The following is a 23864-nucleotide window of genomic DNA, read 5'->3' as shown; positions in this document are numbered from 1 at the left end:
CTTCCGCACGTCCACTCCATCCAGGCCTTTCAGTATTCTGTAAGTTTCAATCAGATCCCCCCTCATCCTTCTCAACACCATCGAGTCCTTAAACGTTCCTCATATGTCAAGCCTTTCATTCCTGGGATCATTCTCGTGAACCTCCTCTGGACCCTCTCCAGGGCCAGCACATCCTTCCTGAGATATGGGGCCCAAAATTGCTCACAATATTCTAAATGTGGTCTGACCAGAGCCTTATAAAGCTTCAGCAGCACATCCCTGCTTTTAAATTCTAGTCCTCTCAAAATAAATGCCAACATTGCATTTGCCTTCCTAACTACCGACTCGACCTGCAAGTTAAGGTTAAGAGAATCCTGGACTAGGACTCCCAAGTCCCTTTGCACTCCCTCTCTCAACACAACTGTGAGTGCTCTCTCCTGTTTTTGACTCTGCTGCCATGCATTATCTCTATTTTGCTTCACAAGGAACTTGGCCAAGTGACCAGCCAGCTATTACCCTCAGCTCCATTTAAGTCCCCACCTCCAGCAAAGAGGCCACCTCCTTCATTGAAGAGCTAGAAATAAGCAGCCTGGAAGATCCATCACACCGCTTAACCCAAACCCTCCACCAGCGTAGAGATACTCGCCCCGGTGTGAATGAGATCTAGAGCAGGTTTAGGTTCACAATCTGGTGGTCACTGCACAGACAACTGTCTACAGCAGGAGGAGGCAGGTTCACTCAAGCTCCCCAGCGCTCGGATGACTGCTGGGAAACAGGTATTTGTGAGGTGCAAGTCAGACGATGAGCCTCTGGATTCGACCTTCCAACTCATTGTGAAGAGTCAGCAGGATGTGGGGGTACATCACACAAGCTGTCGGAAGGCCTCAAAAGAGTGGCATGTAAGTCAGAGGGGTGTGTCCATCTGCCCTCTTATGAAATGGAGACCACGTGTATGCAATGAGGTTGCCATGGGAAGGTTGGCAGACGCCATGGAGACTCTGATCCAGCAGAATGCAAAGATGTGCGCAGAGCTACACTCCATCGTGATAGCCATGAGTGAGTTCCTGCAGTGGAAATGCGAGGGAGAAATGGGGCACCTCGAAGTCCCTCCAGGCGCTCCTTCCCCTCAAGGAATCAGGCCAGGCCCTCAGGCACCTAAGGGAGGAGATGCAGCAGCTAGACACCTCTGGTCAGGAATCTCCGAGGCTGTCCGTTCCCTCCAGGTGCCCTCTGCCTGTGACCCCCTCAACCTTGCCCTCTGTCACTGCAGAGGGAGCAGCTGGCCCATAGGAGGACAGCCAAAGCAAGCCGGGGTCCTCCAGGCCTCGGCTCTCCAGAGGATGCATGTCGAAGTCATCAGAGGCAACAGAGCCAACCACTGCACAGGTTGTCTCCATCCCTGCTGTGGATGGAGCAGCACCTCGAAGAAGTGATAGGCCTAGAAAAGTCAAGAATTTCTGATCGCAAATGGTTGCGCAGGTGAGCACATTTTGTTACTTTATAATGTGAAAATATATTCACTTTCACTGAATGTGTAATGTTGTCTTTCAACTTAATTTCCAGGCTTTGCAAGTCCTCCCACTGCACCCCTCCCTCCCACTAGTAGTTCAGCTGCATGCAGCTGTACCAGGACTGAGTCTGGAGGGGGAAGTATGTGTGTAGCAGGGCCTTTTGGAGCCTCATGGAAGTATTCTCCCATGCACACAGAGCCTTCATCCATCACACTCAGCTCACTGTCCTGAGCATTTAAGATGCTGCCTGCCAAGGTTCTCATTCAGTTGTCCATCTGAGCTGACCTGCATCTCTACCCACCCACTGATTTTACTCCTATGCAGCACCTGTGCCCGTCCAACATGAAGCTCCGCTCACTTTCGATTTGAGTGATATGGTAGTTAAGTTTCTGGGAAGCTCCCCCATCCTTACCCCTCCTCCAGCCATCTATGATCTATGCCTTTTCCACCATCACTGTGGACCCCCCTCCTTACCTCTGCATCACCTTCCACCTCCCCACCGTTACCCTACAGCCCACATCCTCCTCCTTCAGGAATGTCCAGGAACATGCATGCTCCCTACCTTTGTGAAAATCCCACTCCCAACCACACTGACCTCCCCGACCTCCTCCTTCCCACCCCCAGGGTTGGTGTTTGCATTGGGGTCCCCACCAACCACTCTCGCTGCCCCTTCTACCAGTACCGATGCACCCTCACCCTAACGGCTGCCTCTCACACTCACCATTCCCTACTACACAACGATTCTGATAGGGCCTTACTTTGCATTCAATTAGGGGGATGCAAATCAGTTTCCAGCTGGCCTCCAGCAGGATTCATGATGCACCATGGCAGAAACCATTGGATGATCCCGCTGTGATTTCACGCCGGCGTGAAACCGATTTCAGTCCTGCCCACTGGTCCTGCTAGGGTGCAAACTGTCCACCTTGTACATATCACACCTGTCCCAAAACCAGATCCAATGCCTCAGAAATCTGATGTCTTCCCTCCTATACCAATTCTCCAGTTACGTGTTCAATTGCTTAATTGTCCCATTCCTATACTCACTAGCACATGGCACTGGGAGTAATCCTGAGATTACTGCTTTTGAGATCCTGCTTTTTAATTTCTTTCCTAACTCCCTAAAATCTGCTTTCACAACCTCATCCTTCTTCCTACCTATGTTGTTGGTACCAATGTTGACTACGACCTCTGGCTGTTCACCCTCCTCCAGAAGAATGTCCTGCAGCCGCTCTGTGACTTCTTTGACCCTGGCACCAGGGAGGCAACATAACATCCTGGAGTCATGTCTACGACTGCAGAAATTCCTGACTGTTTCCCTAACGTATCCCCTATCAGTATTACCTTTCCACTCTTCTTTCTCCCATCCTGTGCAGCTGAATCACCCATGGTGCCACAGACTTGGCTCTTGCCTCTGAGGAACCATTGCCCTCACCAGTATCCAAAATGGAAAACTGTTTAGTGATCAAGATTGATTCAGGGGACTCCTGCATTTCCTGCCTAGTTCTCTTAGACTGCCTGGCGGTCACCCATTCCCTCTCTGTCTGCATGCTCCTAACCTGTGGTGTGACCAGCTCCCTAAACATGATATCCACTAGCTCTCTACCTCATGGATGCACCACAGTGACGCCAGCTGCCATTTGAGTTCTGAAGTCTGGTGGTCAAGCTTCTGCAGTCGGTGACACTTCCTGCAAATGCATTTGTCAAGGATACTTGGTGCATCCACAACTTCCCACATACTAAACGATAAACATTCCATTCGGGTGAGCTGCCCTGTCAAACCATAACTTTACAAACTATTTATTATAAGTAGACTAAGGAGAATAACTTACCAGTTACTCACCAATTAACTTCTCCCCCTGCACCAAAGTATAAACCAAATGCAGGACACTGAAAAAGGTAGAAAAATAAGGGAGCACCTCCTCCACCTCTTCACTGATCTCCCTTACTCCCGAAATTCCCAGCTTCTCACTCTGTGAAGTCATACTAGGTGCACGTCGCACTGAAATCCCTGTATTTATACTCGCTGAGACTCAGATGAGTCAGATTTGCTACAGCTACGAAAACCAGATTAAGCTAGCTACCTAATTAACTAAATAAAGCTGCTCTCCAGTAGAGAGCTTGCTTATCCCTGCTTAAGACTTGAATAAATTTAAACTTAACTTAAACAGTAATTTTTAGTTAAATACTAAATGCAACAAAATTAGATTTTTAGAAACAGATTAATACTTAAGATTCCTTCAACCACCCCAAACTCCTAGCAGCTCACTCTATGAAGTAACACTCAGCATCCAAATCTTGGACTCCAGCTCATCAACTCTAAGTTGAATTTCCTCGAGCTGCAGACATCGACTGCAGATGTGGTTGCTGTGGATCACCCAGGTATCCACCAGACCCACATGCCACAGCTACAAAACATCACCTGCTCCATCTTTACTTTGTTTTATCTAGCTAATTAGTTCTCGAGCTATCAAAAATTACTTAGCAATTTTATGGAGTTTAACTAGTTACACTATAAATTTAATACAGTACTAAAGGGAATCAAAGCTACAATACTCAGCCATGGTACAAACATGGACAAAAGAGTTGAACTCCAGAGGTAAGGTGAGATTGAGTGCCCTTGATATCAAGGCTGCATTTGACCAAGTGTGGCATCAAAGTGCCCTAGCAAAATTGGAGTCAATGGGAATCATAGGAAAACTCTCCACTGGTTAGAGTCATACCTAGCACAAAGAAAGACGGCTGTGGTTGTTAGAGGTCAATCACATCATTTCCAGGACATGGGTTCAAGAGCTCCTCAGGGTTGTGTCCTAGGGTGAACCATCTTCAGCTGTTTCATCAATGAACTTCCTACCATCATAAGGTCAGAAGTGGGGATGTTCGCTGATGATTGCACTATGTTCAGCACCATTCGCGACTCCTTAGATACTGAAGCAGTCCATATCCAACTGCAGCAAGCTCTGGACAATATCCAGGCTTGGGCTGACAAGTGGCAAGTAGCATTCATGCCACACAAATGTCAGGCAATGACCATCTCCAACAAGAGAGAATCTAACCATTGCTCCTTAACATTCAATGGCACTACCATCGCTGACTCCCCCACTATCAACATCCTGGGGGCTACCATTGACCAGAAACTGAACTGGATTAGCCATATAAATACTGTGGCTACAAGAGCAGGTCAGGGGTTAGGAATTCTGCAATGAGTAACTCACCCCCTGACTCCCCAAAGCCTGTCTATCATCTTCAAGGCACAAGTCAGGATTGTAATGGAATACTCTCCACCTGCCTGGATGAGTGCAGCTTCAATAACACTTAAGAAGTTTGACACTGCTCAGAACAAAGCAGCCCGCTTGATTGGCGCCCCTTCCATGAACATTCACTCCCTCCACACTGACACATAGTAGCAGCAGTGTGTGCCAACTACAACCTGCACTGCAGAAACTCACCTAGGTTCCTTAGACAGCACCTACCAAACTCACAGTCGCTACCATCTAGAAGAATAAGGGCAGCAGGCACATAGAAAAACCACCACCTGGAAGTTTCCCTCTAAGCCACTCACCATCCTGACTTGGAAACTTGGAATTGTATTGTCATTCCTTCACTGTTGTTGGGTCAAAATCCTGGAACTCCCTTCCTATCAGCACTGTGGGTGTACCTACACCACAGGAACTTCAGGGGTTCAAGAAGGCAGCTCACCACCACCTTCACAAGGGCAATTAGGGATGGCCAATAAATGCTAGCCTAGACAACCCACATCCATTATAAAAAAATCACTAGCCGATCAACTCACAGCCTTTCTTCGATGTCACAGTTTGCCTTCTCTTACCTGTTCAAACTCCAGTGAGGCTCCGGACCCTGGTTCTCTAATGTGATCTTCACTCTTCCCCCTCTTTCATCTCCAGTTGCTCCTGGCTCTAATCAGATCCTCACTCTTGCTCTGCTTTCTCTCTCTCTTTTATCTCCAGCTGCCACTGCTCTCTCTAGCCAGATCCTCCCCTTCTCTCTCTATTATCTTCTGGTGCTGCTATCTCCACTCAGGCCTTCAGGCTTCTCCTGCTCTCTTATTTATCCTCTCTGGCTGCTGTCTTCAATCAGGTCAGTGTCCTCAGGATAAGTTAGGATGCAGATCAACCATGATCTTAATGAATAGCACAGCAGGCTGTATGGGTTGAATGACTTACTCCTGTCCCTGTGCTGTTATAAAGTTTTCAGTGATGGATAGGACGTGGGGTTTGAAACTCAAGATTAACAGAAATTCAGGTTGCACATTATCTGAATCCACCTGAAACAACAGAGGGGAGAGGATATGGAGTCAGGAGCAATGGTGCTGAGTTCTTCAAGGGAGAAAAGTCACATGAGTTAGATTTGCTGAGTGTTCGGCTGGAGACATTTATGGTTGATTCATACTTTATGTGCAATAGGCGGTCTAACATAGGGGTTGCTGTGAAATTGAGGCTAGTGGTAGAGATAAACTTGGGTATTAAAAAAATATGAAAATTGACCATGACTGTGGATAACGTCTTCAGAGGCAGCTGGTCAATAAGGAAAAGGAGGGTGTCAAGATGAACTTTGGAGTGCAATAATCAGGCAAGGTATAAAACATGCTGCCAAATCACTATCACCCTTTTGTCACACAGTTAAAATTACTCCCGCTACTTTAGCAGAAACCTGTGTTTATTCTGGAAAACAGGCTGGACAACCCAATTACAGCAGCCTTTGTAGATTAATCATATGTATTACTATTATTAGGAATCATATGTATTACTATTATTAGGAATAAACTTAGTCATATGTACATCAACAACCTAGTTAAAAGCAGTCAGAGCAGATTCAGAAGGAACGATCCTGTTTGATTAACTTTCTCACCTTTGAGCAAGTGGCAATTCAAGAATACTGTGGTAAGCCTTATAATCTAGACTGATATTCCAATGTACCACGGAAGACATGCTTCACTGTTGGAGATGTTAAACAAAGGCACCATCTGTCCTCTCAGGTGGACACAAAAGACCCCATATCACAATTCTGAAGAACAAGAGAATTCTCCTTAGTGCCTTGATCAATATTTTATGTCTCAACGAATATCAGATCTGGTCTTCATGCCAATGCTTATTGAGGCATTATTGTGCACAAATTGGCTGTTATGTTTCCTACATTAGTAACTACACTTAAACAGTATTTAATTAGCTGAAGGGTGTTCTGGGGTGTGCAGAGGTCTGAGGAAACACTATATAAATGCAAGTCTTTCTTACATTTCTTATGATGTGCTCCATTCAACTTCCAAAAGGCTCTTGATAAGATTGCACATGAAAGGCTATTAATTATCTGTGGGGGAATTCAGTAAACACTAGTAATGGATAAGCAGCTAGCTGGGATGTGGGTGTCACCGCCTCAGCCAGTCAGAATTTATTACCATCCGTAATTGCCCTTGTTCATTGCTGTGGGTCTGGATTCACATGTAGGCCAGATCAGGTGAGGACAGCAGATTTCCTTAGTGAGCCAGATGTGTTTTTTTTACAATAATCAGCAATGGTTTCATGGTCATCAGACTTTTAACGAATTAAAATTTCACCATCTGCCATGGTGGGATTCAAACCCAGGTCCGCAGAGAATTACCCTGAGTCTCTGGAACATTAGTCCAGTGATAATACCACTGCCTCCTCTTTTACTGATTGTTCCTGTTTCATGACTTATTGGTGGGATCACAACTGTTTCTAATTTATATAAGTGATCTGAATTCAGAATCTCAATGAAAAGTGGTCAAATTTTCAGATGATAATAAGGGAATTGAGACAGTGGAATTGGAAGAGGAAGTTCAGAAATTACAGAACAAATTGAACAAATATATACATTGACAGAGGAAATTCAATGCAAAAAAAAAACGTGGTAAAATAGAAAGTAAATAGGTGGTGCGTGTACTTTATAAATGGAGACAAAAAAGCTCAGATTGAAGCTGAAAAAAAGGCCGAGGTGTTCTAGTAGACTTAACACTAAATAATTTGAATAAATGCAGAGCAACAATCAACAAAGCCAATAGGATGCTGAACTGCACAGCTAGAGGAGATAATAATCAAACTCTTTAGTGCTCTAGTCACACCACACATTGAAGATTGCATCCAGTTGTGATTACCAATAAATGAGAAACATTCAGACACCGGAGACATTGTGAAGAACTTCGAGACTAATCTCTTATTTTGGGGTTCTGGATTGAGGAAATTGGGGCTTTTGAGATGAGAAAAACAGGAATCGATCTGAAAGGTGACCTTTAAGGTCACAATCACAGAATTGTTACAGTACAGAATTTCATTCAGCCCTTTGTCTTTGTACTGGCTCTCTGCAGGAGCAATTCACCAAGTGCCACTCCCTCACTCTCTTCCTGTAGTCCTGCACATTCTTCCAATATCTGATTCCCTTGTGAATGCCTTGACTGAATCTGCCTCTGCCACATTCTCAGGCAATGCATTCCAGGTCCTAACCACTCATTGAGTGAAAGTTTTACCACTGGTTGCCATTGCTTCTTTTGCCAATTGTCTTAAATCTGTGCCCTCTGGTTCTCGATTCTTCTACCAATGGGCACAGTTTATCTCTTTCTACACTGTCCAGACCCCTCATGATTTTGAATACCTCCATTAAATCTCTTTTCAACCTTCTCTTCTCGAGAGAACAACTTCTCCAATCTATCTACATGACTGAAGTTCCTGGAACCATTCTCAAGAATCTTTGATCCCCTCTCTAATGCCTTTACATCCTTCTTAAAGTATGATTGTTAAGGGTTTAGAAAAAAAAGTTAATCCATTACAATGCTTTAAATTAAACCTCGAGTATAACTAGCAAATGGATTCAAAAGATAATTTTTGTATTTATATCAGCGAGTTCTTCTCCACACAAAGAATGATCAACATAATAAACTTCCAGATAGCGTAGTGGAGACTTACGCCCAAGAGCATTTCAGAAGCAATTGGGTGGTATAATGGGGGAGACGATGATTTCTCTCCACGGGTGAATTAAGATAGGCCAAAATCGTTCCTTAATCATATTGTGTGTATTTGCTGTCACTCGTGCTTGCGTTTCTTCCACCTATCCTCAAAGTGGTGACTCACGCTGAGCTACAACTTCCCAGCAGTTTGTGAACACTCTGGTACCTCGCCCTTGTATACTGTGTAAACAGAGACTCGAAATATGGACCATTCCCCAAACAGTCGCGTTCTTTTTCCTATATTACTCCTTTCCCCAACGTTTTGGTCCTCATGTTCCCCCAAGTGTTTGCACTATACACTGTAAATAGCTGAAAGCTCTCGTTGCTTACAGTTCCCTGAGACGTGATCACGTAACGAAACTTCCCTGGTGACCATCCCAAGATTCTGCATTTTCAGGTGTAGCAGTGAGGTGCGCTGGGGACTGTGGGTATTGTAGTTCACAGCAGCTCCTTAACCCTGGAGAGTGCGGGCTGAGGACTCCAAATCCCACATTGCAGTGGGGGAGTTGCTGCAGGTAGGGGGGTGCCGCGAGGGAGGAGCGGCTGGGAGGTTTACCTGGAGCTCGGAGTGTTTCTTGCGGACAGTAGGAGACGTGGACAAGACGCAACTTTTTAACCCAAATAAACATTACTGATGTACTCCGAGGAACCGTGTCTGTTTGAAGTTAATAACATGGTAAGTGGGGCGACGTTAGCATTCTTGAGGGGGCGGGGAAGCTTCGGCACTCCATTGTGTACAGGCATTGGGTGGGTAATGGTATTTTGTTTACTGGAGAAACGAGTTTTAAATCGTATCTAAAGCAGTCATGTCGGAGAATGATTGGTTTACTACCACCAAGTTTGATGCATTTTACTGTTTATGAAGAGGTGCTTCATGCACTTAAATATGATTGCTATCTAATTTTTTTTGTGGACGTAACTTTCATTGATAGTCCTGCATAAAATGCGGTATATTTCACTTTGATGAATGCTGAAATAATATCGAGGCGCTTTGTTGTAAACATGGGCATTTCAGAGCTTTGAAACCTCAATCCTGTGCAGTTTCTTTAGATCATACTTCCCACACTTTTCTCATTCTTTCTGCCTGGAACCACAGACTCATTTTAAAACACAATGTTTTTAACAATGTGAAGTGCAATTTTTATTTTAAAATAACCTGATTTCAAAAAAGAAGCCTACTTCTTCATGGTTTCCTGGGTTCTTTGATTTTGTGGAACATTATGATTTCGCATAGCCAGATTGATATACTTCCCTTTTGAAATCCTGTTTTGTTTCTTTGCTGATGTACAGAAAAAGCCTTGTAGTGCGGGAAGGTTTTCTAAACCAAGAGACAGTCTGGGTTTTAGAAGTCTCTACATCAGAGGCATATTCTTATAAAGAGTTATACGGTGAGAAGGCAGGGGATGTAACAAGCAGGGTGGATAAAGGGAAACCAGTAGATGCCACAGCTCATGTTGCTGGGGGTAATATATTGGCATGGATAGAGGATTGACTAACTAACAGGAAACATAAAGTCAGGATAAATATGTCATTTTCAGGTTGTCAAACTGTAACTAGGGTGCCAAAGGGATCTGTACTGGAGCCTCAACAATTTGCATTCTATATTAATGATTTTGATGAAGGGACCACGTGGATTATAGCCAAATTTGCTGACAAGACAAAGGTAGGAAAGCAAGTTGTTAGGGTCTGCAAAGAGTCTGCAAAGGGATGTAGCTAAGTTAAGTGAGTGGGTAAAAAATGGCAGATGAAGTATAATGTGGCAAAATGTGAAGTCCACATAAGTGGGAAGATTAGAAAAGCAGAGAGAATAGAATATAGAGATTGCAGACTGCTCTGGTACAGGAGGATCTGGATGCCCTTGTACATAACTAAAAATGTTAGTGTGCAGCTACAACAAGTAATTAAGAATCCAAATGGAATTATGGTCTTTATTGTAAGGGGATAGAGTATAAAAGCAGGGAAGTCTTGTTACAACCTGGACAGATCACACCTGGAGTACCATATACAATGTTGTCCTCTTAGGGATACAGTTGCATTGGAAGCAGTTCAGAGAAGGTTCATTAGGCTTATTCATGAAATGAAGGGGTTGTCTTATGGCGAAAGGTTCAGCAGTTTGGGCCTATTCTCATTGGTTTTTTAGAAGAATGAGAGGTGATCTTATTGAAATATAAAAGATTCTAAGGGGGCTTGATAGGGTGGATGCTAGAAGGATTTTTCCCCTAATGAGGAAGTCTAGAACTAAGGGGCACCTTTTAAAAAAAAGGGTTCTCCCATTTAAGACGAAGATGGAATTTCTTCTCTGAGGGTCGTTAGTCTTTGGAATTCTCTTCCAGAGATCAGCGGAGGCTGGGTCATTGAATATATTCAAGTTAGAGAGATTTTTGATCTATAGGGGAGTCAAAGGTTATGGGGGTAGTCAGGAAAGTGGAGTTAAGGTAAGAAACCGATCAGCCATGATTTTATTGAATGATGGAGCAGCTTTGAGGGGCCAAATGACAACTCCCCTATTTCTTATAATCTGGTGTATCTTCAATGATTTGGAGGAAGGGCAGCGATAGATGCACAGTCTTGATGGTGGATGGGTAAATGTGTTTCATCCTCTCCCCAATGTTTGTGTTTCTGCTGTAGAGATGCAGGAATGATGAAAGGTGTGTTTACTTTTTTAGGATCTGGCTAAATGAAGTATGGGGATAAGAAGTCAAAGTCATGTTTCTACGTCACTTTCCTGTGTTTATTGCTGTTATCTTGTTCTAATCTCTGTATGCTCATGGAAAATTCTTTAGGGCAATGGTCTCTGAAGAATGTGCCACAACATATTTCTGTGTCATAATTTTATGAAGTAAGAGGCCAGGGAATTTGACATTGTATCACTTCCCAAAAGGATAAAGTTCCATGTAGAAGGCAATTAATTAAACTCAAAGCTTTGGGAATTCACAATAAACATGGAAATTAATAAGGGGTGGAAACAACAAGTGTTCATCAGAGGAATTAAGGTGGTGTGGCAGCAAAGTGCTGATTGGAGTGCTTCAAAGTGGCACCAAGAAGATTTGTGATTTAGATAAATGACCTGGATTCAGAATTTCATTGTAAGGTGGTCAGATTTACAGCTGATACTGAACTAAGAAAATGGTGGAATTTTAAACAACCACTCAAAATTATAGAATGAGTAGGACAAAATGCATAAGTGGGTAAAACAATGGCAGACAATTGTAAAGAGTTACACGTAGAAAGGAAAAATAGATTTGCATGTATTCCATGAATGGTGTTGAAAATTCTAATGGATTTGGTACTAAAAATGCAAAGCAAAGAGAGCAACAGTCAATTGAACCACATAGCCAAAATAGTACAATATCTATCAGAGAAGATAAACTTTTTAGTGCTCTAGTCAGACTGCATTTCCAATACTATATCATGTGGTGAAGAACCACAAGGCTATGGGGTCTAGATTACATGCAAAGACTCGAGAATTCAGGGCTTTGCAACACAAAAGGAGGTGGCTGAAAGGTGACTTTTTTTAAATGGTGCATAAGATTAATATAAAGTTAATCCAGCATTAAAACTTCAGCCATAAAATGGAGGTGTGGTGGTGGAAGAGAAAAAGAAGGTACAAAGGGAAACTGTATAAACAAAAGTATTTTATATGGAACCCTTTGAAATAAGGAGAATAAGAACTAGAATAAACAATATATTGAAATTGTTATGATGTTTTATGATCAGTGCAGTGCCAAGACATAGTACTAGTAATGAGTTGTGACCTCTGAGCCTTGCTGTCTCCATTTAATGTTTGCAAAAAGCTGTTGGTCTGTGGATTTATTTGAGGTTTAATAAAGCAGGACGCCCATGTAATGCACTGCGTTTGGCCATTCTTAAGGGTCTACAAAAAGCCATTGAACTTGTTGTATTGCTAATATGCTTTAACCAGCTGGAGGATTATTCATCAGAGCTCAGAACACATTATCAATGTTGAAACACTTTCAATCTAATGAAAAGAAGTACACAGACACTATTTGTTATGTGCGATAATTCATATAAACAATAACTACTTATTACTCTAGTTTCTGTTGCACTACTTCCAATGTTTGTGATCTCTTAACATCTTCAACCTTTGTGCACACAGCACTCACTGTTCATTCATCCCTGATCGATGATACCTCTACATGATCACCACAGATAGACAGACACAATATTGATTTTTAGTATTTTGTTAGTGCTCCAAAGTCATCATAGCCCCAGAGAAAGTTTTCAGTCAGAAATAATTGCTAGTAAACTAGGATTTCAACTATGCTTCCAAGAGGAGAGATGGTAGCGCAGTCGTAGTCTGACTGGACTAGTAATCTAGAGGCCTGGACTAATGCTTAGGGAACAAGGGTTCAAATCCCACCACGGCCACAGGTGGAATTTAAATCCACTTAATAAAATCTGGAATTGAAAGGTAGCATTGGTGATGGTGATCATGAAACCATCATTGACTGTTGTAAAGGTCCATCTGGTTCACTAATATCCTTTTAGGAAAGGAAATCTTACCCAGTCTGGCCTACTTGTGACTCCAGACCCACTTCAATGTGGTTGACTCTTAACTGCCCTCTGAAATAGTCTAGTAAGCCACTCAGTTCAAAGGCAATTCAGGAGAGGCAACTTGCCAGTGATTCCCATATCCCATGAAAGAGTACATTTTTTAAAAAGTGTAACAAAAGAAATAACTTGCCCTTGTACAGCATCTTTCACGTCCTTGAAGTCCCAAGGCCCTTTACATTCAACAAACTACTTTTGAAGACTGGTTAGAGTTGCAATGTAGAAAACATGGCAGGCAATTTGTGCATAGCAAGGTTCCACAAATAGTGTGATAATGACTAAAACAAACTGTTCTGGTGATGTCGATTGAGGGATAAATATTGACCAGAACATTGGGGAATTCTTTTATTTATTCGAAATACTGTCTTTGGGACCTTTACATCCATCTGAAAATTGACATGTCTGATCGTGTAATGCCCCCAAAGTATTGCAGTGAGGTGTCAACCTAGATTTTGTGCTCGGCAGTGCGATTTGAACCCAGATCCTTACTACAAAGAGGTTCAAGTGCAACCACTGAGGCATGCCTAACATGTTGCAAAGAAGCATGTCAACAATTTATCTAGGGTGTCAAGGATACTGTTAGACATGTGTCCCAAGTTCTGACCATTTGTTCCTGATTCCTGACTGGGAATTAATAGCCAGTTGTCATGGCTTTCTTTATCATGTAGTCTGCCAGTAGTCACATTTGGATGAAGTATTGGATGTTCCTGCTCATCATTACTCCGTCACAATATGAATTACCACCTCCTTAAAAGTGGTAAGATTTTAAGCTTGGGGCAAAATTTGGTTTGTTCTTGCTGTTGTATATGATTTGTACCATTTTTCCATGATTGGATGATAAGAGCTCTTTGCCAAAAAAATATATAGAATGCAGAAACGTTTTTGCCAGGCCTCAAAGGGAAAAGAAAATAGCCTCGTCATTTGAACTTTGTAGTTTGCTTAAAAATAAAGTAGTACATATCCCAGGTTTTAGAACTGGTCCAAAACATTTTACCTCTTTTGGTTATTTTTGCAAAAATTTAAGTTCAGCCAAATTTAAAATCTTATCTGTAAACATCATGTCACAACTTCAAGAGGTGAGAAGAAATTTATTTTAAATGAACATTGCTTAATTTGCAACCTTGGGGTATTTATTAATTGTATAAAGTATTACCAATGTTTGAAAATTTGTTGGTTGCAAACCTCAATGCCTGCGCTAATAAATTTCTTTCACAGGGCATAGGGAACTGAGTACCATGACATTGTGAAAATGCCAATCTATATGGATCATAAAAATTCTGTGGTCAAGTTTCCATTTGTTTCTGGTAAATAGATCGGTTCAATCTGCAGAATCAGCCAAACCAGCACACAAAACTGGGGAATTTTAACCGTATCTGAGTTATGCCCCAAACCTCTTGTTCTTGTGTTCTTTCGATGCCTTTATGCTGGTTCAAGGTTCAATTTGTTCAACTCAGGATCCACCTGCAAAACTGACCAAGCCCCCTGGTTGAAATTGCAAGATTCCATTTATTTTGCTGGTTAGGGAAATCTCTTCGATTTGCACTGATTTCCTTATCTACTCGTGCCTAGGTACCTATGTTTAAACAAAATATTCAGTTTCTTAGAAACTGATAATGTGCACCAATGAAACTGTTTAATAGTTCATTATAGTTCTCAAATAATTTTCAACAGTTTTGAATCGGGATACTCAGGTGGAGGATAGAATATATTTACTAAAAATGCTTCTTTTTGATAACCCCATTTTCAGTTAGATTAATGAAACTTCACTAGGTACTTGTCTTAAATATATCAACAAGTACTTTGTAATGGAAAGAAAACAATTGCACTCTGTGACTGTGATGGTTCATTGAAGGTTCTATGTTTGTGATCATACAAATATCCTTAAATGAAAACTTGGACTGTAAGCCCACCAGTGTAATTTTCAGAGCATTTTGATGCAATTTATGATTGTGCCCAAAGCAGAAACTCAGCCCACTTCCTGCTGCCCCCTCCACCCTATTTCTTTAAAATACATGTGTGCATAAGACCAATAATATTGCTTCTCTTTTGGAATCAGTTTTGAGAAAAATCTGCAGTGATTCAGTTAAAGGAACAAAATGGAATTTCAGGCCAATCATAGAATGACTTCATTGGCGTTTGATTCTAAAGTTGGTCATTAATCTGCTGGCCTCAGTACCATATAAGGCTTGTAACGTCATGAAATAGTTCCTGCTATCATATTCTTTTGTAAGTTAAAGACTATGAAGAATGCAAAATATGTATTTGTAATTCTGTTAACCACTTGCATTTGGGAAAGTTGTAATTGTTGCTGGGGGACAATATTTTTAGATCTCCACATTTTTAAGGAAGAAATTCTTACTTTATATTAGATAACATATATTGAAGAAATTGCATGTATTTGCCATTTTTGCAAAGGTTTTGAAAATTTAATGCGGTTTCTAATTTGAAATGAGATTCTAATTCAATCCTTTAAGACTGTTCAACTTAACTTTGATTAAGTGCTTTATCTATTTCAAAACTTTATTTATTTAAAAAACATTTGGATTACCAAGGTCACATTTACTAATATCTTTTAAATCAAGCTGCAAACCATGTAAGATATGTTGTGTCCTGAGGAAATCGGCTGTACTTTATAGTAAATTTATTTTTCTATTTATTTTGTATTTAAGAATTTTTTTCAACAATGTAACGGAAAAGTTTATCATATAACTAAATCAGTGTTGGAATGCACCAAACTACTCCAACACAAAAGTATAGGCATCTGCTCATAAAAAGCAGTGTATATAAACAACATTCACATGAAAGCTTGAGCTTTGGCAATCCATCCCATAAAATCCAGGCAACTCGATTCAGTTGGAAATATATTTCCCATTCACAGGCCTTTTCTGTTTGAATTTCCTGAACTGAAGGTTTTGGAAAGATCTATTGATGTAGGTGACTAATTGACAGCTAAATACGGAATTAGATATCAAGATACGTTAATATCAGCAAGTTGGATGTAAGAAATATAATGGGAACATGGATCATATAAGCAACGTACAAAGACAAAAAACTTGCAACTCTCTGCATACCAAATATAGGGGTTAAAGTGGAAGGAACTAAATTGAGCCAGGCTAAATTGTAATAGTAAGTATCCTAAGACCTATACAATGGGCCTGATTTTTTTCGAGGCTAGTAGCTCAAGTCAGGAACTTCTCGAAATGGCAGACCTGCCTTGGTTTACAGGGCCTTGTTAGACCCAATTTTCACTTTAGGGAGGTGGGGTTGGATCAGATCGGGCCTGCCAATCCTGGGAGCATTTCCTAGGTGGCCACAGAGGCCAGTGAATGCTGAGGCAGATTGGTTACAAGGCCTGTCCCAGTTCTCTGGGACTTTGCTCCAATTCTTTAGATAAATGTTATTAGGCCCTTTACCCTTCATGCTCCACCCCCCCCCCCCCCCCCCAATGACCCCTCCATGCCAACTCATGGCCCCAAATGCTCTCATGCCATCTCCTTAGTCACTCACCCAGCATGCACCATGCGTAGACCTAAGGAGACACATGGAAATGGAAAGTAATACTTCTAATGACCTAATCTCACTCATAGACACTTGATTATGAAAAAAACCCATTCAAGAAACCCATTCAATGCATTTAAACTCCGTGTTCAATCTCATAAAAACAGACTTTTATTCTGACTCCAAATGAAAGACAGCTAATCCTTTCAATGGCCTCATTTAACTGTCAATCAAACTGAATTCAGAACCCCCTGCTGAGATGATAGTAGCTTTTGAATCTTAGTCAAACATTCATAATGACATAATAATAGATATTGGGACATTTTAACAAAGAGCTGATAAATAATTATTATTAACATAGAGCTTTATTGAAAGTACACAAACAGATGGTAATTTTTTCTAATCTACACTAGATGGTCTGTCAATCAAAACAGTCCAGGAGTCAGTGTTTCTTTTAACTGTGTCTGACAGCATAAGCCTATTTTTTTTCCAATTTCAAAGAGCAGGGGATTTAAATACTTCAGACCATGACATTGAAACAGACCTTACCCTTCAAGAATGTTTGTCTACCCCATCAATTTGTGACTCCCACACAGTTGATTAAGGCCCTTGAAACAGCCAAAATGGAAACTGTTTGAACTCAGCAATATTTTCAAATGATCCTACTGAGTTCTAGTTTACTGCCCATGTGAATCACACCCTGCCCCGTTCTCCATGCTAGGAAAAAATTGGATGGGTGGAAATGTGGGCTGGGCTTCTGCATCTGGGTCCTGCCTACCATTTTTAAAGATTCACAGTCTTCCTGACTCTGCAAAAATCCAGCTGATAGACTCTGAAAGTGAGTTTGATCTTCAGATTTTGTAGAAATAATTGTTGAAAACCTATGGTGCTTGCTACAAATAATTGTCAAGCTAAATCTTTGGAATTCGATCTTTTAGTGCCTGGGCCAACCTTATGCAATCCATAGCTATGACTAGGCCACTATTTTATGGTAAATGAATAATGCAGTTCTGGTATTTATAATTCATGTTTTGGGAATAACACTCCATGATTCTGTTTGTTTATGTTTAGGCTGATTGTCACAGGCAAAGCATTCCATAAACAATGATTGAGGCAGAGATTGAGGCAGAGACTGTTGCAGCTTGTAAGGGAAAATTGATAACTAATTGAAGGTGAAAATACAGCAATGTGGAGAGGGTGTGGGGCAGTGAGATTCATTATAAATTGTTCTAGGAAACATAATGGCATATTTGCTTCCTCTAGTTCTATGGTGAATTGGTCAAATTCTATTTTTATTACATGTAGAATATTTTCCAATTTTCCCCTTTGCCCATTCTCTTCCCCAACATAATTCTGTAAGTTACCGTCTGTATATGTCCATTTTTAATAAAAATGCACCAATGTTTTTGACTATAATTGATAGTATTCCTGTAGCAGGAAAACTCAGACAAGAAGGACGTTGGAAGTTTGCCAGGAAAATACCAAGTTTGTGAAACATGCCCTGCTGAAGCTGGCATGCAGGACATTTTTTACTTCACCCAGAACCAAGTAGACTGCAATACTAACTTTATCCACTGGCATTAACTGGTACAAAATGTTTTGTAGAATATAGTAATTGCCATTCAGCTGTTTTAAGGTTTGTGATTGACATCACATATTCCTCATTGCTTTGTTTTCTCTTTTATAGTTTTCCTTTTTTAAAGTTCTCAGACATGGTATTGCCACACAGTTCCATACTTATCTCTCCTAAAGCTGCTTGTTTGAAATCCTTTTGTCTTGAGTTATTTCTTTAGTATCTGCTTTACCCCCTCCTAACTCCATAAATTGTATCTTGTCCAAATTTGCTGAATGCATCCTGTCCTGACCTAAATTCTGCTCATCTGTATTGACCTCCATTGGATACTTTCTCTGAATACACTGAATCCTACATCCACATGATTGTCTTCAGCCCCCTTCCTGGGCTTACTTCACATTGTTGCCTGCTCCCCCACAACCTTATGTTCCACATGCATCCTGTGGCACTCCTTCTATTGGCCTTCTCTACATCCCATCTGTTATGACCACTGCATATGTTAATTGCTGTGCAAACGAAATCCCAGAGGGAAACTTGGCTTACAGGCCATACCTTTTTGTTTGTATTCTGAAAATGAGAAAGAAATGTACTGATCTCAGCAGCAAGAAGTCCAGTAATGTTTTTCTGGGATTTTTAAAAATGAAAACGTTATTTAACAAGAATAATAGGAAACTTCAGCACAAAAGATTACAGTTGCACTGTTAAAATTAGTCTTACAAAACATTCTCCCAAAAGACTTCCTACTTGGTCAGACCCACAAGTAAACTCCTTCCAGGCAACACTCTCATAGATGTTTAACTATGAAAATTCAGTAATATTACAAGGCAAACTGCTGTAGCTTTAATAAAGACATACCAGGTTACCTCTTAAAACTCTTTCCCACTTTGCTGTGGAAATCCAAAGCTTCAGAACAAGACTGGCTTTTGCAGCCCAAGACATTACTGGCTTGAGTCGATGGCTGATTCAAATGGCACCTTCTCTCAGCCTAGAGCTGTTTCCAGGAGATCTTCCTCACATAGCCAATAGTCCACAGCTACAGCCCACAGCTCACAGCCCACAGCTACACTAAACTTTCCACGGTAACTCTAAAATATCTTTCCCCCTTTCACCTCGGGCTGCAATGCTCTGACACCTCTTTGAAACTCAAATCCTTCCAAATATAAAATCTTTCATGTTTCTATTTTGTTTCTGCTTTCAGGTCAGTAAAATGTAATATACCCTCACCTGTTTACCCATGGAGCTATGCAAACATGTTTCTTGATACCTCTGACTTCCCTTTGATGTTCAGACAAATTCTCAACTCATCTAAAAATGCAAAAGTTAGATTCAGTCTAATCACTTGTACCTCAAATCCCTCATAATACCTTATTATAAATGTGCAAACCAAATGACTCTATCCTTTCACGTTTTAAACCCCCAGACAATCTGCCTTCTAGGAACCTTTCCCCAGCTGAATTAAATCATACATAAACACACACACACACAGTGAAGAAGGCTGTGTCTAACACAATATTCCCCAAAAATATTTTTAAAAAATCCATTCTCACACATCATTAGCAAAACCTCCAGCCATCTCGGTCCTACTATCTGGGACCTCTGGCATAAATGCCCCCCTCTGCACTTCTTTCTGCGCCTTTTTAAAAAAAATCCTTCTCAAGCCTACACTTTTAACCAACCTTAAGGTCACATCCCCAACAAACTCAACCTGGCTTGGTACCCATTCCTTGATCTTTTTATCTACCTTTTTTTCCCTCTACACTCCCTTCACAAATTGCTGTTGGACATTTTCTACGCTCAAGGTGCAGTATAAATGTTGTGATTTTGGAGCATGAGTATTGATGTGCTGTGTGAAGGAGAGTCAAACCAATGAATGAAAGAAAGACTTGCGTTTTTATAGCACCATTCACAACCACAGGACATCCCAAGGCACTTTACAGCCAAAGAAACACTTATTGAAGTGCAATCACTCTTGTAATGTAGAAACTTAGCAGCAACCTCCCACAAACAACAGTGTGATAAGGACCAGATAATCTGGTTTTGTAATGCTGATTGAGGGATAAATATTGACCATAACACTAAAGCTAACTCTCCCATGGCTACGTTCGCAGCTGGGTGCCCCCGGAGAGGAAAGCACGCGGTGTCTGCCAGCACCATCGAGGCCTTCCATGCCCGGTGGGCACCACGGGGACTGGGCTGCTTTATCAACCCTGTTAATCACATTTTGGCTTGATATTTGTATGTTTTCTTTAAACTTTATCTTTGGTTTTACAGCTATCCTAATTTAGGGGCTGTGTTTACTATCCCTCATTTTGTTAATTTAGTTTATTTGGCTGACTAAAAGAGTTAAAGCTAATTCCCCTGCTGCGCTTCTAAATAGTGCCACGGGATCTTCTATGCCTATCTGAAAAGGCAGACTAGGCCTCAATTTAACTTCCTCAGTACTGCATTGGGTTATCTGCCTTTGTTATTGTGTTCAGTCCTGGAGTGGGACTTGAAACTACAACCTAGTGACTCTGGTGAGGGTGCTATTAACTATGTCACAGCAAGGATTAAAATCCATATTTAGCTTGTTAGTTGTTGTCAAGTTCCATTCATACACCACTTTGCTGACTTAATTTAGAGGGTAAAAAGCCAATTTTAATTTATATACCTGGGTCAGGATTTTATCCTTCAGGTCAGGACCCTGATGTCGTGATCAAATGGAGGCCAGCAGCCCGCACTGGGTAGGAAACACCCAGCAGTGATTTTCCCCAAATTTGCCAATTAGTGGCCAGAGAGTGTGCCTGCCATCCAATTAATGAAGGCAGGCTGGCTCTTCAAGCTCAAGGGTCAATAGGCTTGGCCTAAATAGCCAAGTGGTTATGGTACTGGGCTTGTAACCCCAAGATCAAGAGTTCAAATCTCACCATGGCAAATTATGAAACAATGTAATTTCGTAAGGTTCCTTTAAACTTTTGTCCTTGGTTTTACAGCTGACCTGAATTAGGGGCTGTGCCTGATTTATCCCAATTTTGTTGATTTGGTTTAATTGTTTTCATTTAAAAGATTATCAAGAATTCAAATCTCAATGGCAAACTATGAAACAATGTAACTTCATCTGAATAGGAACAGATGGAAACAGGTTTGTACTCGAAAGAGACTCAAGGTTCAATAGGCTTGGCCTAAATGGCCAAGTGGTTATGGTACTGGGCTTGTAACCCCAAGATCAAGCGTTCAAATCTCACAATGACAAACTATGAAACAATGTAACTTCATCGGAAACAGGTTTAATCATGGCTTGGCCTAAATAGCCAAGTGGTTATGGTACTGGGTTTGTAACCCCAAGATCAAGAGTTCAAATCTCACAATGGCAAACTATGAAACAATGTAACTTCATCTGAAACAGATGGAAACAGGTTTGTACTCGAAAGAGTATCAAGAGTTCAAATCTCACAATGGCAAACTATGAAACAATGTAACTTCATCTGAAACAGATGGAAACAGGTTTACTCAAAAAGAGTATCAAGAGTTCAAATCTCACAATGGCAAACTATGAAAAACAATGTAACTTCATCTGAATAGGAAACAGATGGAAACGTGTTTGTACTCAAGAGTTACAGGTTAACAGAACATAAATGGCAACACTGCAGGTCAGTAAAACTGAAAAAAGCTCAAGGGTCAATAGGAAGCCCTTCCACATTGAAGAAGCAGCAACTTGCAGTTTGATATGTCAGAGAGAGAGACACATGCACTCCATTTTGAGGGGTCCTCTCTCCAACTTGTAAACATTTAAATTAAAAAAGGTTTCCGCAGCCGGGCCATTGTTAATGAGGGAGAACCACCCCACGGGGTGGCCTGTGGTCACAGCTGAGGCTTGGCTGGCGGGAAGGCCTGCCTGGACTGCTGGTCCCATGGCCTGTCACCTGCAGGCCACCAAAAGGCAGCTGGTCTAATCCCCAACATCTCAGGAGGCCTGAAGGCTGACTGGAAAAATTCCAGTTTGTCTCTGACAATAGGCCTTAATTGGCCTTTAAATAGCCTTAATTGGCTACCCACTTCATGCGAGTTGGTAGTCATGTGGCCTCTACCACTGTCCTCCCACTCCAGTTCCACCTCTGGGAAAAGGGTCTGGGGCAAGCTGGTGTCAGCAAGCCTGCACAATGGCCTGTGGCGTGAATTGTTGTGCTCTCCTGCCTTGACAGTGGCTCCCATCGGACCTAATAATTGTGCCCCTGGTATCAGTCTAACTTATGCTGTTTCAATTTCCCTTTTGTTTTGTTATGCATATCATTTTATATCCATTAAAAGGAGTTGATACTAATTTTAAACAAGATTTATTGGCACGTTCAATTACTGAATTTACTGTATGTACAGTCTATCCTAATATGTATATGGTCATAACCTCTCTACTAGGATACGTTGTCAGAAATACCTGTAAAATTTCACCAAAACCACTTTGTTGCTCTCTGTCTGTAATATCAAAAGAAAAATTAGAAAACGGCCATAATCACACAAGTCAGACCTACCGATATATGATCTCTCAGTTCTAACAGGGCTGGCACAATAAGCTTTGACAAGCTGACAGAATAACAAATTCTCCAGTTAAAAAAAAATTGGACCAATGACAACAGATAAATGCATTCAGGGCATTTGACAGTCTCTTCAGTATATGACCTTTCAGCTAGGATAGGCTGTCACAATAACCAGTTCGATAACATTGTGAACAACTACAGCTTAAAAAAAAATTAGAAGGAAAACTCGTTTGTAACTAACACAGTTGTTGTGTGTCTACATTGGTAACTTGCTTTGGTCATTAATGTACTTATGATAGTAGTGGTAGTTTACCCAAAGGCAGGTCTTCTCATTTCTCCTTGCCCTGTGTTCCTGTGTTTTCCTCTTCGGTTTCTTGTAAAAGCTTCCCATTTTCAACTTCAATGCATGATATGTCTGAGGAAAAGAGTACATTAGGTGTTTTCCTGTTGCCACCTTTGTGTGCTTTGAGAAAACATAAGTCATCTTCCTGAAGAATGCTCCACCTGTAAGCAGCCATTGTTCCTTGAGGTTTAAGCTGCTCTGTCATCGCCACCACAAATTCACTGGTTCCGCCGTTGGCCATTGCTTTGTAGCCCTTAGCATGGGAACCTTGCCTGGGCTGGGCCAACTTTCAAATGGGCAGGGACCACTAGCCATTGATGTCTTAAATCACCCTGCTAATACGTATTTCCTAATACAAAAGGCAAAATATTGCAGATGCTGGAAATCTGAAATGTAAACAAAAAACACTTAAAATACTCAGCAGGCCAAGCAGTGCCCATTGAAGAGAGGGAAACTGTTCTCCAGTGATACTGCCTGACCCACTGAGCATTTCCAGTGTTTTCTGTTTATCTCTGAATCTTAAATAGACTTGGCTGATGGCATCCAATTTTACTCCCCTCAAAGGAAGGGAGAGGCTCGGAGGGAAGTTAAAACATCAGAATTGAGCAACCTAATCCCATTCCCATGAGCCTGAAAGTTAAACAGGGAACAGTCCATCGACGCTCCCAGTAAAAGGCCTAATAACATTATAAAGTCAGGGTCTATGGCACCATCAGTGCCATTACTTAAACTTCATAGTGAATGAGAGGGAAGTTCATGTTTGTGAACTTCTGGCAGCGGATCTGAGATGGGAGGAATCAAAGGCCAGGGTAAGTGCTGAAGATCAGCTCCTTTTTGATCAGGAGTGCTCCACACAGGCCTCACTAGTATGTGTTTGGCCTTCCCAGCCTATGACTGCCAGCAT

At 41.4% G+C, this 23864-nt stretch overlaps 1 protein-coding gene across 1 annotated transcript in view; it reads left to right on the top strand.

The window, feature by feature from the left end:
* The first annotated feature begins 8996 nt into the window (after window positions 1-8996).
* Window positions 8997-23864, top strand: part of macc1 (MET transcriptional regulator MACC1) — a 79515-nt gene continuing 64647 nt past the window's right edge. The window contains exon 1 of the mRNA XM_041185102.1: window positions 8997-9139. The gene's annotated coding sequence lies outside the window, so the exon portion shown is untranslated. The remainder of the gene's footprint in view (window positions 9140-23864) is intronic.

The sequence above is a fragment of the Carcharodon carcharias genome, chromosome 3 (genome assembly GCF_017639515.1).
Source record: "Carcharodon carcharias isolate sCarCar2 chromosome 3, sCarCar2.pri, whole genome shotgun sequence".
Lineage (NCBI taxonomy): Eukaryota > Metazoa > Chordata > Chondrichthyes > Lamniformes > Lamnidae > Carcharodon > Carcharodon carcharias.
The sequence above is the reverse complement of the archived record's forward strand: the minus strand, read 5'-3'. Positions and strand labels throughout refer to the sequence as shown.